We start from the raw sequence: 2,343 nt of genomic DNA, 5'->3' as shown, positions 1-2,343 counted from the left end.
AGAACACTGTCCAATTTGGGGGAAGTGCACTTGACGACCCTAATTCTCATATAGCTGACTTTCTTGAAATTTGTGATACTTTTAAGTTTAATGGCGTGTCTGATGATGCTGTTCGTTTGCGTTTATTTCCATTTTCACTGAGAGATAAAGCTAAGTCGTGGTTAAACTGTTTGCCTGTAGGATCTATTACTACATGGGAAGATATGGCAAAGGCATTCCTGATCAAGTACTTTCCTCCGTCGAAGACTATGAAGCTTAGAGCCGACATTACTAATTTTGCTCAATATGAGCAAGAGTCATTTTACGAGGCATGGGAGCGCTACAAGGACTTGTTGAGGAGATGTCCACACCATGAGCTGCCTCTTGGGTTAGTTGTTCAAACTTTCTACTACGGTCTGCTTACTCCTAACCGTACTATGATAGATGCTGCTGCCTGTGGTAACTTACTGAGAAAAACGGCTGAGGAAGGATATGAGTTATTGGAGGAGATGGCTGCTAGTAGCTATCATCCTCAGTCTGATAGGCAGAAACGAGGTGCTGGAGTTAATCAATTTAATGATTTGTCGGCGGTTTCAGCACAGTTAGAGGCTTTGAATAGAAAGATTGATGGGATGAGCATGAGTGGGTCGGCTATGCGTCTGCAAGAAATTATTTTCTGATAAGTGTGGGGGTGAGCATGACGTGCAGAATTGCCAAGATGGCAATCCATTCTATGTGCCTGAGGGAGCACCGGTAATACAAGTGGGATTCCACAACCGTCCTAGAAATGACCCTTATTCGAACACATATAATCCGTGATGGAGGAATCACCCAAACTTTCATGGGGAGGTCAAAACAACCAAAATCGCCAACAAAGAGGTCCACCATATGGGATGCACCAAGGATTCAAGCCAGAACCGCCTCGGGAGGAGAAGTCCAATTTAGAGCAAATGATGACTAAATTTATTTCTGCAACAGAGACGAGATTTCAGAACCAAGATGCATCCATAAAGGGGTTAGAGAATCAAATTGGACAATTGGCTAAGTTTATTGCTAATAGGGAGCAAGGAGCTTTGCCAAGCAACACAGAAACTAACCCAAGAGAACATGTGAAGGCTGTGGAATTGCATAGTGGAAAAGCACTCGAGTCTAATGAGGAAAAGACCAAGCACGGTGAGGATGAGGTGGAAAATCGAGGAGGTAAGTCTTATAACTCTACATCTACACCTATTGCACATAATAAAATTTTTATCCCTCCACCTTTTCCTGCAACAATGAAGAAAGCTAAATTAGATGCACAATTTGGTAAATTTCTTGAGATATTTAAAAAATTGCATATTAACATTCTTTTTCTGATGCTTTATTGAATATGCCAAGTTATGCAAAATTCTTGAAAGATATCTTAGCAAATAAGCAGAAGATAGAAGATCATATGACGGTGAATTTGACTGAAAATTGCTCTGCTTTAGTTCAAAACAAGATGCCTCCTAAGCAAAAAGATCCAGGGATTTTCTCTATACCTTGCATTATTGGTGACATTAATTTTCATAAAGCTCTATGTGATCTTGGTTAGAGTATTAATCTGATGCCTTTGTCTGTGTTTAGGAGACTGGGATTAGGTGAACCCAAGCCAACTAGGATGTCGTTGCAGCTGGATGACAGATCTGTCAAGTATCCACGTAGGATTATCGAAGATGTTTTGGTGAAAATGGATAAGTTTATTTTTCCTGCAGATTTTGTGGTACTTGACATGGAGAAAGATTTAGAGATGCCTTTAATCCTAGGGAGACCGTTTCTGGCTACAGGGAAAGCACTGATTAATGTTGAAGAGGGGAAATTGAGACTGAGAGTTGGAGAAGAAGAAATTATTTTTGATGTCTTCAATAATCTCAAGCACACAATGCACAATGATAGTTGTTTTCGTATTGATGTCTTGGATTCTCTCGTTTGTGATTTTATGCAGGATGGATTGAAAGAACCATTGGAGGCCACTCTCACTACTGAAAAGCAGGAGTACGAGCTAGACGAGGAAAAGATGGAGCTGGTAGCTCACTTGAATGCCATTCCACCTTGGAGAAAGCAAGTGAGGCTTAGACTAGAGGAATTGGGAGACAGAAAATATTTAATGCCTCAAAAGTCAAGCCTAGAGGAGCCACCTACTTTGGAGCTCAAACCACTACCTCCACATCTCAAGTTCGTATATTTAGGAGAAAATAATAAATTTCCTGTTATTATTTGCTCTTCTTTGACAGATGATATGGAGAGTAAGCTCTTGGGAGTCCTTAAGGAGCATAAAGGAGCATTCGCTTGGAAGGTTTCGGACATAAAAGGGATATGTTCTTCGATCTGCATGCACAAAATTCT

At 40.6% G+C, this 2,343-nt stretch overlaps 1 non-coding gene across 1 annotated transcript; it reads right to left on the bottom strand.

The window, feature by feature from the left end:
- Nucleotides 1-251: 251 nt before the first annotated feature.
- LOC140837531 (small nucleolar RNA R71) lies at nt 252-358 on the bottom strand. The gene has a single exon (XR_012119362.1). It is a non-coding gene; the product is annotated as a small nucleolar RNA R71 (small nucleolar RNA).
- Nucleotides 359-2,343: the final 1,985 nt, after the last annotated feature.

This window comes from Primulina eburnea, chromosome 7 (genome assembly GCF_022965805.1).
Source record: "Primulina eburnea isolate SZY01 chromosome 7, ASM2296580v1, whole genome shotgun sequence".
Lineage (NCBI taxonomy): Eukaryota > Viridiplantae > Streptophyta > Magnoliopsida > Lamiales > Gesneriaceae > Primulina > Primulina eburnea.
Note: the sequence above shows the minus strand (reverse complement) of the source record. Positions and strands in the feature narration are given on the sequence as shown.